Source organism: Lissotriton vulgaris, chromosome 6, assembly GCF_964263255.1.
Source record: "Lissotriton vulgaris chromosome 6, aLisVul1.2, whole genome shotgun sequence".
Lineage (NCBI taxonomy): Eukaryota > Metazoa > Chordata > Amphibia > Caudata > Salamandridae > Lissotriton > Lissotriton vulgaris.
The window spans coordinates 1729360186-1729375816 of NC_141694.1; positions in this window are offsets into that span (position 1 = coordinate 1729360186).

Below are 15631 nucleotides of genomic sequence, written 5' to 3' on the forward strand. Positions count from 1 at the left end.
CGATATGTATGTCATGTGTGAGTATGGTGAATGTAAGTTTCACAATGGAATGCAAACAAACAGTATACTAACGGGATCCTCGTGAGATCATGACGAAAGCCTTCTAGCCTGGTGAGGCATTGGTGTGATGGCTGAAACACGTTGACCCACGGATACAGAGGATGCTCATTTCCTTAGTGCATCCCCACCTGTTTTTGACTCCGTCAGCGTGCCCTTTGAAAATAAAATTAACCTTCACGATTCTCTAGACTGTTTTAAATCTAGGATTCCACCAATTAACCAAATAGTTCCCCTGGCTACGAAGGTTGAGCCTGCCCATATACTATATGTATCATGACAAGGACTCGATGAAGCATGCCACTTGGAATTCCAGTGGTTGAGAGTCCCTTTAATACCATAGGGTGAGCTGGTATAGAGAGACAGGGTAAGCACAGTAGTGGTTCCTCCTGTTATTTTTGTATGGTTAGGTGTTTGGGAAGGTGAGCAATCCTTGCATCACTCTCACTCCCCCTTTTTGGAATACAGTAATAAGAATCTAGGCCACATAGTGGATGTGTTTGACACTTGACTTTCATGTGGCTTCTGCCTGCCAGCCGCACTCTAACCTCATGCGCCACGTATTAAAGACAAGACATTGACCTTTGATGTGAAATAGGAGAAAGAAAGATATGACTATTTAGTGTTTGAAATTGCACAAAGTGAATGCCTGCGTGCTGCCCATGACCTCTGTGTGCCAGGTGGGTGCAGCAGTTATGATTGAGGGCTATCCTCCTGGTGCATTGCTCTAACTATAAGAGAATGTATGAGAAACTGCAGGCTTTTCCCAAACATGCCTTTATTCCACTGTCCCTACCCCGACTGTGATGTTACCACGTGTTTCTTTGCCACGCAAGTCATTACAATGACTTGCCTTAGGCAGGACGCTGGACTTTGTAATAGTATAAATTACAACTCCAACTAGTGTATCAGTAGGGAAGGTGTTGGACTTAAAATTCAACACCAGTCCAGCAACGTGTCCCCTAAAGCAAGTCGTTGTAACAACTTGTGTTGTAAAGGAATGTATTGTAATGTCACAGTTGGGGTAGTGACTGGAGTAAAGGCAGTTCATGGTTCTGCCTGCAGGGTAAAGGATGTTTCCCTCCAGAAGAGGGCGGTTGCCCTATGCAGTGCTGTGACCTGAAGGGTCCTGTGTGTGCTGTCACAAACCCTGTATACGAGGTGGGGGCCGTGGTGAAGTGAGAGGGCTGTCGCAATGGGGCAGTGTGCATATGTGATGGAGAAGCAAGTCATTACCTGTGGAGGAAGAGCAATGATTCAACTATCCAACAATCCAGGACGAACCAAGACTATCAGCCAGATTAGGCAGATTCAGCCATGTAGGTGGAGGAGCGTGTGGACACCTTTCACCTCTGTTTTTGCATCCAGTCATTCTGCTCACCACCGGGCCAGTGATGCGTGCCAGGGGAATCGGAACCTCCACTCCTGTGAGAGCTGGTAAGACTGGGCCGGAAATACTAGACTTGCTCTAACTGGCACACTGCAATGCGCAGGCCCTTTGACTTTCTCAAAGCCATCATGGAACGTCTATGACTTGAGCTCACCAGCTGGAATGTCTCTTCACATAAATTGGGAATAACCTTGATCCTTTTACAGGAAAGTGGTAGTCGAGAGCTGATCCAAGGGAAGCTGATGTGCATGCCGTAAGAGGACTGTGTAAATTATTTGTACACAAAATACATATGTGGATGTACGGGAGACCCAATGCACCACACATGTAATGCCTACCTGATGCAGGGTAACACATATCTCAATGCTGCCCTGCGTTGGGTTTTCTTTTTATTTACAAAGCCACTGTGTATATTATTTATACACAAAATACATGAGTGAATGTACAGGAATGCCAAAGCACCACCCATGTATTGCCTACCTGAAGCACGGTAACGCATGGCAACGGAAAGCACTGCAGTGCATTAGTTAATTTTTTTTACAAAGCCACGCAAAGACTATCCTATGAAGCTATTTCCTCTTTGTATGTGTGCTGCAGAATAATGCATTTATGCAACAAGGAAATAACAAGGAGAAATAAAGACATTTCTCCTTGTTACACCAGCCTCAGGTCGACTCACCAGTTTGGTGCAAACCTATGTTTACAAGTCTTTTTAAATATAGATTTGCATCAACATGCATTAGTGGATGCACTGGAACACCCAAGCACCACCCATATACTGCCTACCCGACATAAGGTAACGCAAGGCAGGGCAATGTACTACCTTGAGGTTTTTTTTTACAAAGCCACATTTGTGTGACACAATAAATCCCAAAATAGATTTGCTTCTGCCACAAAAAATTTGGCAACAAAGAGAAAACTGACAGTAAAATTGTTCTGCTTAATTGGTTGTAACGCATACATTTTTAAATATCTTATGGGGTTAAGGCACCTGCTGCTGAGAACTGTGAGTTCCCAGTAAATCTGAGTGAATAATAATGGTAAGATAACTCTGAAAGTTTATATATTTGTTGGAAAGATCTCTGTTTTGTCTAACCCCAATTTTAATTAAAAATATCATAAATTGTTAATGTGTCTTCTACAAAGTACATCACGTAACAGGCAGATGACAGATTTTATTTTATGCAGATAGGTAAGTGGGTTATTGCTTTGAACAAAGAGATCCTTATATTACTTGCAGTTGCATTGTAATCCTTATAAGAGCTCTAAAATGTAATTTATTTTGTGTAAATACTAGGAAAGACCAAAACATCTGACATTCTTACAGTGAATGCATAATTTGAATACAGGAACTAAACAAAGTTGAAAGCTTGCCTCTCTTGAAATACGTCTGAAGTGCTAACTAGGTGTTTACCTTTGTTCCTCTCCACTGCATTTGCATCTAGGTGTGAGGCTCTGTTGTGTAGTCCCCACTAATCTGTAGAACCTGCAAATTTGTTGGACAACATAAACTTTGAGTGAAGTGCTTAGACTGATTCCAGGCACAACTGCAGGATATGTTGGTTAGAAACCAGCTAGCCCACAGTGCCACCGTAAGCCCCCCTAACCTTACCAGGGACCGAATGGTTTCTGGCAACCAATGAACATGACAACCCTGAGCCTCAGGGATCATGGAAGCAGATCAGAACCTTTCGCTCAGCCACTCGTGCTTACTTGAGCTCAGAGAAACATACAGAGAATACACAGTGGGACAATTTCAGTTTAGTTATTGAACCAATATTATTCTTGTTTAGAATACTTGTGCTGCGATAAACAGTAGACAGAAGTAGATAAAAGTGATTACAAGCACCAAAAGCGTAAATAGTAGATACAGTTCTACCATGGAACTAAAACAGTGTATATATGCAGACATAAAACAGGGCAGTAATCAGGAGTACTACTACTATGCACACCCTACTTTAAGTGTACCTATAGTGTGTGTGGGTGTAGAGACAAGAATCTCCCAAAGGAACACACCAACCCCATTACCTGGCAGGAGAGAATGAAAGACCCCATCTTGGTCATGAACAGGACACCCCTCATGAGATTTCGGACCGCTGCGTTGTGAAGTCTCAGCATGCTCTTTATTTAATATAGAAAGCAGCTTTGCGATGTGTGTATAGATTAGTGATGTTATGGATATGTAGATAGCTCTTCTGCTCCGTGGATGAAGATAGAAACAACATTTGTACATACTGCGTAGAAGGGCCTAGTACATGATGTTCGAGGAACGTAATGTGTGAAGCTAGTTTCAGAGAAACTAATCCAACATTGTTCTGCACACAAATATGTGCAAAAGGTCACGGCAGAATTGTTATTGGGAAAAATAGGACAATGTAAGAAATGAGCAGCTTCATTACGGGGCTTAGCTTGGGTACATAACGGCTCAAGACCACTCCCAGGCAGGACTAAAGGAGGCCCAATGACCCCTCAGATTCAGCCTTTGTTATGGGTCCAGCTGGAGTCTGAAAAAAGAAAGCCCCCTGCCTCACCTACTCATTGTTGCTTATCGAAAGTAGACAATTTGCAGGCGCTGCTGAAAGTGTCCCGTTGTTTGTAAATTACACCTGGACGAATCAGCATATTTTACAGTGGGTCCCGAACTTCTTGGCAGGGTAGACGCCCACTCTGTGAAAATAGTGGGTGGACGCCGTCTACCTGCACATACCCCCGACTTGTGCTCTGAAAACTATTTTGTTATCACAAACCCTGCAACATGCAAAATCAGAGTTTGTAACACTTTTGTTCTAGAAAAATACCTGATTCATCTTGTGATTCACACATTGGATTTTGTGACTCATACTGAATCGCAATTAGGAGTTTTTTTTTCAGAATTTCTCCCTTTTGAGATGCGCACTGGGAGTTATCAATTACATTGTGGAGAGAGGCAAGATGGCGTCAGTGTGAGCGGTCGCAAAGCATCGCTCCGTGAGTCCCGGCTAGTGTGCCATGCATTTACCCTGCCCTGCCCTGATGGTAATGGAGAAATGAGGTGGAATAAGCGGTAGTCAGCAACCAGCAGCGAGTGAGCAGCGGCAGATAAGGGCGAGACGCTCGATTATGTGCACAGAGAAATTTACAATCTTTTGCTGAAGTCGTCCTCTAATACCGCTCAGGGCCGTTAAGGCTATCTTTTGCTATCCTAAAACTGTCTTAGCGATCTGTGGTGGCGCGGTGGACAAAAGGGATTGTATACTAGCGCTACATGAACTCCAGTGCCAGGAACCGATGCTGTTACCGATGCCGATGCTGTTTTTGTGTGCAGGGGCCAACTAATCATCAAGTGGTAGTGTTGGACAGGCCTCGTGGCAGGCCCGACCCCTCCCCGCATGGCGGGTCGCGGACTACTGCTACCCCTGTTCCCCGGACAAGAACCACACCTGCAACCCGCCGGGTCAACCCCCAGCTCTTTCCCGACGGAACCCCGGCTCATAATCATAACCTTCTCGGCTGGCCCGGATCCCTTCCCGAACCACCGTCTCCGTCCCCGCCGCCATCTTGGACCCTCCACGACCAGGCCTCGTGGCCTAGGGTCGACCTCAGCCTCAGGCCCAGCCAAGCCCCGACATCGAGGCACCACCATCCACCCAGGGGGTAAAGAGACCACTTGGCGAGTCAATGGAAGAAGGAGTGTCGATGGCTCCCCTCCGCCAGGTTTCGATCACCCCCAGCCTCCCTGGGCGCTGGGTCCACCCCCCTGCTGGGTGTCTGGACTCCCTCATCCCGGACCTCCCGACCCCCAAGTGCGAGGGTCCGGACATCAAAGGGCGCCAGACCTATAACTGGGGAAGCTCCAGAGCAGGAAGGCAGTATCCTGGAGTCGAGAGACACCGAGACGAACTCATCCTTGGAGGCCTGCTGGCGCTGCCGCGGCTCCTCTTCCTGAACTATCTTTGAAGGCCTGCTGGCGCTGCCACGCCTCATCCTCTTCGTGAACCATCTTTGAAGGCCTGCTGGCGCTGCCGCGGCTCATCCTCATCGTGAACTATCTTTGAAGGCCTGCTGGCGCTGCCGCGGCTCATCCTCTTCGTGAACCATCGTGAAGGCCTGCTGGCGCTGCCGCGGCTCATCCTCTTCGTGAACCATCTTGAAGGCCTGCTGGCGCTGCCGCGGCTCATCCTCTTCGTGAACTATCCTTGAAGGCCTGCTGGCGCTGCCGCGGCCCCTACTTGCGACCCTCCAGCTCGAGGATTGTGAGCTATACACCCGCTACCCCTGTACCGGACCGGTACTGAGACTGTCCCGCTACCCCCTTTCCCAAGAGACTAGAATTGACGGGATCATCGTATCCTGGTCCTGCTGTATCGTCAAGTTAACCTGCCTAAGAATACCGATAAAAGTGTACAGAACCTATCTTTGTGTGGCGTCCATCTGTGGGGGGGTAGTTGCTCGTCCGTACGATTGAAGGAGAGGGCCCTCGCCAGGAGGCCTCTCCCCCTTGCTCGGCCGACCCTCCGGGTCCCCGTCTAACAGTAGTGAGTGCTTGTGAACTTGTGCTGGGATCGCAAAATCTCAAATCCAAGTGGATGATGCCGTTACCATTGTATATCATATACTAGCAGCCAGTCCCGACGCTGTCCGGGATGAATTGCTGCCGGCCAGTAGTATATTGTTTTGTAGGATTTCGTTTTGATAGCATTTCTTATCTGTGACAGGCCTCTGAAACGCTCCGATTCACAGTGCACTGCTGATGCACTTAAGAGTGCGCGTTCAGTAGTGTGTGAACTCGAGTTTCCCTACTTTATTTTTCCTTGCAATATTATATAGCGCGAACTCGACAACATGGCATGAGCACAATTTACATTACAGAAGAACACATTCATTTGTGGTAGGCATGGGGAGACAAAGCGATTTGCCTGGAATCACAGGATGTTGAGCTGATGCCGAGATTCAAACGTAGCTCTCCAGCTCTAAAGTTCGCAATTCTAGAACTTGTGGCGGGAGGTGTGTTTAAAAGTGTATGTCGGTGCTGGCCATCAATGAGAGAGACCTGTGCATTTTTCAAATGGGTGGTGAAAAAATATGAGTATGTTGCTGGAGATGTGGGCTGCCGTGCCGCCAATGTACTTACCGGGGGAGGGTAAACACCCATTATTCCACAACTTTCTTTCCGCATACCATCACTCCGCATACTTTCATTACGAAAGTACCATGACTCCGCAATGCCATTATAACGCATGGCATTACATTTTATATGCTTTTACCACGCATACATTTACAACGAAATTCGTTGTAAATGCATGAATGGTAAAAGCATGTTTTTTTTAATGTTTGGATAATGTAAGTATGGGTATAGGGGTATATGTTTTGGGGTACTGAGGTATATGTTTTGGGGTTTTTGGGTATTTTAAGGGTTCAGATATAGTTTTGGGTTATGGGGTACAGGGGTAGTTGTAGGGTTTAGGGATTGGTATGGGTTTTGGGGTACAGGGGTATTTTTAGAATTCAGGCCTAGGTTTGGGTTTTGGGGTATAGGGGTATTTTTAGGGTTCAGGGGTAGGTTTGGGTTTTGGGGTACAGGAGTATTTTAAGGGTTCAGGGCTAGGTTTTGGTTTTGGGGTACAGGGGTATTTTAAGGTTCAGGGGTAGGTTTGGCTTTTGGGGCACAGGGTTATTTTTAGGGTTCTGGGCTAGGTTTGGTTTTGGGGTACAGGGGTATTTTTAGGGTTCAGGGGTAGGTTTGGGTTTTGGGGTACAGGGGTATTTTAAGGGTTCAGGGTTAGGTTTGGGTTTTGAGGTACAGGGGTATTTTAGGGTTCAGGGGTAGGTTTGGGTTTTGGGGTACAGTGGTATTTTTAGGGTTCAGGGCTAGGTTTGGGTTTTGGGGTACAGGGGTATTTTTAGGGTTCAGGGGTAGGTTCGGGTTTTGAGGTACAGGGGTATTTATAGAGTTCAGGGCTAGGTTTGGGTTTTGGGGTACAGGGGTATTTTTAGGGTTTAGGGATAGGTTTGGGTTTTGGGGAACAAGGTATATTTATAGGGTTAAGATGGGTTAGTGTTTAAGGGTGTTGGGGTATTTTAAGGAGTAAGGGTGGGATATGATTATGGGGTGCAGGGGTATTTAAAGGGAGCAGGGTGGGATTAGCACACAATATTAGACATGGCATGAAGGGCGGAACGTACCACACTCCCCCAGCGTTTGTCACGCCCCCAGCACACGCCCAAAGCACAACGCAGACACGCCCACAAGGGACTACTTTGCTGGCACGGTTCTTTTACCTTTTAAATGTATATGGTGGACCTTTTAAATGTATATGGTGGGCGTCTGCATAGCCTATTGCAACTGCCCTTTCCAACGATGTATTGGGTGTTGTGATTGGTGCTGTGGTTCCTGAGATTACCCGCCTCAAAGGTTTGGGCTCTCTCTTTATTATATTAGTATAGATTTATGACTGTCTACCTGTCTATGCCTATAATGTCGGTAATGCCGGTAATGCATATAATGTGTAGCTAATGAGTTGTAGCGAGTAATAGCAGACATCAACAGCAACGGTTAACTCTGAACTGTGAACTCTAACAACTAGTGCTACAACTCATCCCCCACTACAGACTGCCTGTACTGCCTGTGCTCTCTTTGCTTGAATTGCCTGGCCTCAACCTTGTATCGAGTAGGCTCAGCACCTACAGAACGACGGACTGATCGGCGACTGATCTGCTGTTACCAGTAGTCCAGTACTCTGGGCGTGAGGTCTGGTCTGGCGGCGAGGGAAAGGACAGAATCGTGACTCGCAACTCCAGGGCACTCTCACCTCACTCGCGAAAAACAATCTCATCAACTCACGGCCTCACGCGGTAGTACTAACTGCCTTGACAACTTCCGGAAGGGCCGGGTGGACCGAAATCAGCGATCAAAGAAACAACTCTTCACAGCCGTACCCCGTATCAACCACGTATCAGCACCCACATTTACTACATTACTACCCGCATTTACTAACCAGTATTGCGGCATGCCACTCTCTGCTTGCCGCTCATAATCTCTGTCACCGATTTCCCGGCCTGCCGTTCAGCCGCTCGGTCGGCTTTCCATCGTCCTCCGCACCCCCGTTGACAGAAGGCCCACGCTACTCTGCTGTCAAGACAACACAGAGGAGAGGTGGGGTAGCCATCGGAGATCTGGACCAGGAATCAGAAGCGGAGGGGAGCTTGAAGCTAGGGGTTTGAAGGGCTTGAAGCGTGCAAGTAGGGAAATTAGAACTGGAGAAGCTGGGAGCACTAGCGAGGAGCGGCTGCTACAGTGAAAATCTATGTGAACCTCCAGGCTCCAATAACCTGGGGAGGTGGTAAAAGAGTGCTCAAAAGATACAGGGTCAAACTACATGTGTGTAATTTTCAGGACTATCAGGATCATCGGGATCCCCGAAAAACTCAAACGCAAAAACCCCGAAAAACTCAAGCTGTAGTAAAAGCGATAGACCAACATGTGACAATAAGTCATAGAATGGCGGGGTATACGGGACCAGGAGAGGCTCAGTTTAGTGAACAAAATTTACAACACCCCCCACAAGGAGTACCTGAATTTCCTGAATTACAAGACACACAAGAAATACTGAGCATTCAGAGCACAGGGAGCTTAGAGAGCACACATAGCACTGAGAGCACTGAGAAAACCAAAGGTGCACAAAGAAGACCTGAGACTAGAGGGTTCAAAGCTAAATAAAATAAAGACCAAGATAAAGAAAGGGAAAAGGATAAAAAAGACAAAGACAACGACAAAGACAAAGATAAAGATAAAAATGAAGACAACGAGAAACGCAAAAATAAAGATAAAAATAAAGATAAAGATAAAAATAAAGACAAGAAAGATAAAAACAATGAGAAAGACATGGAGACGGAGAAAGGGAAGGAGAAGGGGAAGGATATAGTAGGCAATGATAATTTGGAACTGATGGCTAAAAAAGCAAAAAGACTACAAGCAATTAAAAACCTGAAGGCATCTGCCAAAACCACCGGGCAATACATTAGAGTCTCAACCAAGGATCTCTAATATCTTGAGCCCTCTACTCAAGGAAGGGATGAGTAGCTCCGCTAGAGCTGAAAACAAAAGCGCTATGCCGGATGACAAGGGACCCAAATTGGTGAAGCCAGCGGATCAAATCGTGCTGATCCTACAACGCCTGCAGTTGAATCTAATATGGTGACAAGACCAGCCCCTGATCTAGAAATCCTAATATCAGACCCCACTCAGGGAAAAGAAGTGGCGAGTACAACAACAGCCATACCAGAGACATTGTTTGAATGCTTAAGCATCCAAACAAAACGCCATTATCCAATCACTCTTCTCCCCCAGCAAAAAATACAATACTACAATCTAGTGAGGCAAGTGACATCAGTGAGGCTCAAAGACTTGATCTATCAACCCCAGAGCTATCAAACTCCCCTGACCTGAACACAAGGAAAACGAATGAATCAGGACAAGATAATACCCCAAGAAAAAAACTCGAAAAAAAGAAAGCAAGACAAAAAAGACAAAACAAAATAACATATGAAGAAACTACAGATCAAGGGAGCAATACAGAACAAACCAACTATACTCGAAAAAGCTCAACTTCAAAACCAACAACAGAATCAGACCATAAGCTGTACACCTTGGAAGAGACCAAAGGGATCGGCCATAAACAACACGAAAGTACCAGCTGCACCGGAAAACATGCAGAGCCTTCCCTGAGCGAAGTACTAAACTCTATTAAGAACTTCCACGAAGATGTTAAAATTGACAATAGGAGGAATCACGCTGCCATCCAAAGCTACAAGGAGCTATCAAAAAAGTGGGTCAAACCTGCTCAGAAATCTCAGACAGAATGGCTTCAGTAGAATCGCGTACTGAAAATCTGGAGAAAGACGTCGCTAACCTTCAAACACAAGAAAAAGAGCAGGATGGAATTATAAAAGATCTGATGCTAAAGGTCGAAGACCAAGAAAATAGAGCCAGACGAAATAATCTGCGTTTTCTTGGAATTCCCGAAGGCACAGATGGAAACGACCCAAGGGGCTTCATGACTACCCTCCTTAAAACAGCCTTCCCGGAATTACAATCCTGGGAAATGGACAGGGAGGTACAGCGTGCTCACCGCTTCCCCCTAACCCTCGGAAAGCGATTTCACAATCCACCACAATATCCAAGAGCAATACTGGTACACTTTGGGAACTTTCTCTTGCGCCAAGCCATCTACGATCTTGCTCGGCCTACCAGCAAGAGGGAACACAAAGGCTTCATGTTCTTTGATCGACCAGACTATGCCCATGCCACAGTGGAACGGAGATGGAGGCTGAGACAACTAATTACACCCTTCGAGCTAATCGGCGCAACTGTCTTTCTGCAAAACCCAGCTCGACTAAAAATAATCATCAATGGAACAACACGAAGCTTCACAAGCGAAATTCAGACACAGGCATTTTTAAAAGAAATCTCAGACTCTGGGAACCGTAAAACAGAAAAGCACCAAAAATAGCAAAATGCACTACTGCGATGGTAAAAGCCACCTGCGACAATATGAGAAGCACAAAGCAAGTAAAGGATGGGGCTCAATCCTGAAGAGAGGGGGGGTGAAAAGAAAAGTCTGGTAATCAAAATATGACATAATATATGGTTATGTGTGAATGTATAGAGAAACTTTCATCTATATAGATCACCCTCCACCTCGTACTATTTGTTTGACACACAGGGTGCGGGACGCGGGGCGGGCTGCGGCGAACTGATTAGACTGACGCCCACACCTGGATTCCCTGGGATTCAGGATGCCTCAAGGGGTGGTAAGGGGGGGGTGGGAAAGGGTGGAGTGGGGGGGAGGAAAGCACACACAGGTACAACACAACACAGGTAATCATAGATAGATCAGGGTTAAAACTAAAGGAAATGACACAACCATGGTATAGTCTTACAAATAGGAATCAAGAACATAGGACAAAATATGGTTTAAAGATGAATCAGAACTATGCAAGAAACAGCTAAATTAAGGATCTTAACGATTAATATTTGTGGCCTTAATGACTTGAAAAAAAAACAAAGGGTGGCAATCGGCCTCAAGGCAATGGGTCCTAATATTATATGCATGCAGGAGACACATGTGAAAGGGTCGCAGCAACATCTTTTAAAAAACATGGGATATAGATTGATCATATCGACAACGCAGGCGACAAAGACAAGGGGGTAGCCATTTTGGCAATTGGAGGGGGGCTTCAATTCATCAGATCTGCAGCCGATAAGTTAGGGCACTGGGCAATAACAGAGTGTCAATATGGCCAGGGAAAGAAAGCCACGATAATAACAGACGACCCAGACTTATTGGTATTTATATTAAATGAATTGGCTCACTGGTCATCCCCCTTTATCATGTGTGGCGATTTCAACTTGAACTTACCCTCGGACTCGCAATCAAAGCCAGACTTCACATATAAAGGAAGGAAACCCAGAGTATTTAGAATACTCCAAGATTTATGCACCTCACATGGGCTAGGGGACTGTTGGCAAGCAAAACACCCCAGCGATCCAGGCTATACATTTTTTTCCCACCCACACACTAAATTGGCCAGGCTAGATTATATATTTATCTCCCATACAATCCTAACAAAATGCCTAATAGAGAGACTTTCTCGGATCTTATCTGACCACAATCCACTGATGCTCACCATGGATATCGAAGGGCCGCAATGTAGCCAAATTCTGTGGACTTTTGAGAGGTCTTTACTTTTAATGAAAAGTATTGTCAATGCATAAACAAATGGATACCAGAGTTCCTAGAGGATAACATGGGGAGCGCACCAATTGAAATAATCTGGGATACCTTAAAGGCGGGAATTAGGGGAGAGACTCTAAGATTCTCCCTTAATCTTAAACGGGAGGCAAAACTGAATATAAAAACATTACAGGGAAGACTAGTTATTGCAAAGGCAGACCTTACGAGGGCAGTACAAGAGGGGCAGAACATCGAAGATGCACTGGGCATAGTGGCCATCGCAAGAAACAATGTGGCAGATATATTTACTAAAAAGGCAGTCGATAAAGCTATAGTGAATAAAGAAAGAATATATGAACTTAGCGAACAAGTAGGGCATCACTTGGCGGTACGAGTGAGACAAAAAAACATGGCAAACACAATTAAAGAAATTAACGACCCCAAAAACAGACCTATACAAAACCCAATAGGGATAAGAGGGGCGTTCCAAGATTACTACCAAGATCTATACAAGGAAACTAATAGCAATCAAAGAAAAATTGAAGAGTATATAGAACAGTTTACTGTACCTTGACTATCGGAGGAAGACCAAGAAAGCTTAGCTGTAAGTCCGGAATGGGGGGAAATCTTGTTATCAATTAATAGCTTAGCCATCGGAAAAGCAGCCGGGCTGAATCTTATGCTAAATTCCATAAACCACTGAAGGGAATTATAACAACAATAATTACACATATTTTCTTGGGGGGACAGCCACCAGGTTCATGGGCCAGGGCAAAAATGATAGTATTCCCCAAAAAAACAAAGACCCTGCACAACTGTGATCATACCGCCCGATCACACTAATAAACTGTGACTCCAAAATGTATTCGAAACTATTGGCAACCAGATTGGCGCAACATATACATAAAATGATCTCGCCACGCCAACACTGCTTCATTCCGGGTCGAACCACCACTGACCATGTCCAGAGGGTCATCACACTCTTTGATATATCGGAGGTGGCAGGAAACCCTATGGCCTTGATACTATTAGATGCCGAGAAGGCCTTCGAAAGGGTCTCCTGGCAGTATCTTTGGACGGCTATGTCAAAGAGTGAGATTGGTGACCGATTTATTAAAGCTACCCGCATGGTATATACAAACCCGGAAGCGGTGGTTATGATAAATGGGGAGATGTCTGGGAACATAAGAGTAACCAGAGGGACAAGAGAGGGGTGTCCTTGCTCCCCCTTATTATTTGCAATCTTTATTAACCCCTTTATTCTTAGACTAGAATCCAATCCGGCAATTCCACCAATCAATACCATAAACGGTAATACCAAGACCTTAGCCTATGTGGACGACATAGCGATAGTCACAGGAGATCCCAGGGAAGCAGTGAAAGTTATGGAAGAAGAAGCCAGACAATTTGGGGAGGTATCAGGACACAAGCTTAACCAGGGCAAAACCCACATAGTTGTCAACAGCAAGATCACACATCAGGAAAACAGGATTGTTGCAAGCGCCACGTACCTAGGAGTGAATATAACATCCGACCTAGATAATCTGGTTAAAATTAACTTGGAACTACTTATAAAGCAAACGGGAAAAAACCTCCGTAGAATTGACAATCTTCACCTGACCCTAGTGGGATGATGCAATGCCATAAAAATGTTATACCTTCCTAAATTCTTATACTTTTTTAGGACATATGTTTAGATTTTACCCCACAAATAGTTAAGGACATAGAGGACCTATTCTCTCGGTTTATATGGAATTATAAAAGACCACGCAGAGCACTTAAATACATTACACTTCCAAAAAATAGATGCCGCCTTGCATTACCCAACCTCAAACTGTACTGGTGGGCCACGATACTAAAGTATAGCAATATTTTGCTTACCCAAAAAAAGACTATAGAGCAAGAGGGGGCGATCCCAACACCACAGGAACTAATCTTAGGCAACGAAGCTAATGAACATCTTTGGCGACTAACGTATAATTGTTATTTTAAAAAAGTACGATTTAAAACCCTTAGGGGTGTACACTCGGCGTGGAACAATGTTCGAAAACTCTTGGGCATCGGGAAATTCTCATATTATACAACTTTAGTGAGGAATAACAACTTCTCAGAAACGTTTAAGGACGCCTGCAAGAAAAGGTGGCAAAGGGCAGGAATTAGCGGTGTGGCAATTTTTACTCCAATACAGGATTTAAGTCATTCGAGGAACTAAAAAGAGAATTCGGGCTAAACCAAAGAGATTTCTTCAAATTCCTACAAATTAGAGACTTCTTAATGAAAAAAGGGGGAGGTCCATCCAAGTTTAGAAAAAAACAGCTAATCGAAGTTATAAGCATAAATACGACCGTTAAGATTGGAGTAATTTACAATAACCTGACATCCGCACTATCAGACGACACGGAAAAATTTGCAGCAAAATGGCATGATAAACTGGATGTGATGGGAGGGACTTGGGAGAAATCCTTTGAGGCATCCCAATCATGTTTAATGTTGGCTAACCTGCAAGCCCAATATTATAAAACATATTTCCAGCTATACTATACCCCAATCAAGATTGCCAAGTGGGGGATGGGTAGAGGTACGGAATGCCCACGCTGTATGCAGATGAGGCAGACATCGTACACATATTTGCTACATGTGCTACTTTGGGTACAATTCGTAGGGAAATATCCACCTTTCTGTCCGAAATCTTTAATTCAAGAATTGAAATCACGACGACAGAATTAATACTTGGACTGGACAGAGATATTCGTCCCATAGGAATGCAAGGGCTAATATTTATTGCCACGGCAGTCTTTAAAATATGCTTGGCCACAGCCTGGCTAGACCCCAATCCTCCTGCTTTTCAACAATGGCGGACAAAACTCTTGGCCACATATAATCTAGAAATGGCTATATATCGGAGGAAGGGTAGAAGAAGACAAAGGACGGGGCTGGAAATCTGGGATCCACTGACACGCTGGATACAGAATCTGGCTTAATAATTTACCTATGTCAAATCTTGTGAACTTATATAGGAAATGTATATTATTAGTGTCAAAATATTGCTACAAAATGTCATATCATTAACCGTGTCCAAACATGTATGCATTCATACCTCGGGGGAGGGGTAGGGACGGGGGGGTCGGAGTCTATATTAGCTTTTTTTTTTTTTAGATTTTATGTAAAATTGAGGGTTGAAAAAATATATCAATAAAGACTTGCTTAAAAAAAAGGGAGTTATCAATTATGATCACAAGTCATTGATCAGATACTCAACACCTCAAACAGAAGGGGGCTTCAAGTGAATGGGGAAATGGAATATTAATTAATAAATGCGCACTACTTCCCTGTGGTGTCTAGGCGCCCGCCTCGGAAGATGACAGGCTGAATTGACTCGAAAGATACAGAGATCAAATGGTTGGCAGAAATTAGATAATGGTAGGTTACTGGGGTAGGGTTTTAAAGAAAAAATGTTTTTTAAAGAAGCACT